Source organism: Lottia gigantea (genome assembly GCF_000327385.1).
Source record: "Lottia gigantea unplaced genomic scaffold LOTGIsca_6, whole genome shotgun sequence".
Classification (NCBI taxonomy): domain Eukaryota; kingdom Metazoa; phylum Mollusca; class Gastropoda; family Lottiidae; genus Lottia; species Lottia gigantea.
In genome coordinates, this window is record NW_008710049.1 from 4943827 (window position 1) to 4944346 (window position 520).

The following is a 520-nucleotide window of genomic DNA, read 5'->3' on the forward strand; positions in this document are numbered from 1 at the left end:
AGATAGTCGTTTTGTGTGCAGTTGCAGTCAAGCGGATGTTGAAAAAATGTAGGGGTCTACTTTAGTTTGGCTAGTTCAAAATTTTCATGGCAATGACATATTGAATTTTTTCCAAAAACTAAATATTGTCCAGGCTTTCATGTGATATATTGGAAAGTTTTCTGGAAAAGTTAAAGAAGGTTGAATTTTGAGATTAAACATGGAAATAAATAGAAAATGAATTACCGGGGTGTGTCCAAATTGGATGAAAATATTTTCATCGGTTACCTCCCTTGAACTTTCGAATTTGGTTTTATTTTAGACTTTCTTATTGTTGTGTATGTTTAGTAGCAATGGCGGATGTGGCGGGGTAGCCTATGCCTACTCTTCTAGACATCTGATTTTCAATATGAAATACTTCCTCACTTATGACTGATATAAATCCTCATTTGAAAAGTTCATTATCTGCTACCAATGTTTCGCCATTATGTGTTTTCCGTTTGCGGTTCCGGTCGTTAGTAGTTCTACTTGAAAAATACAA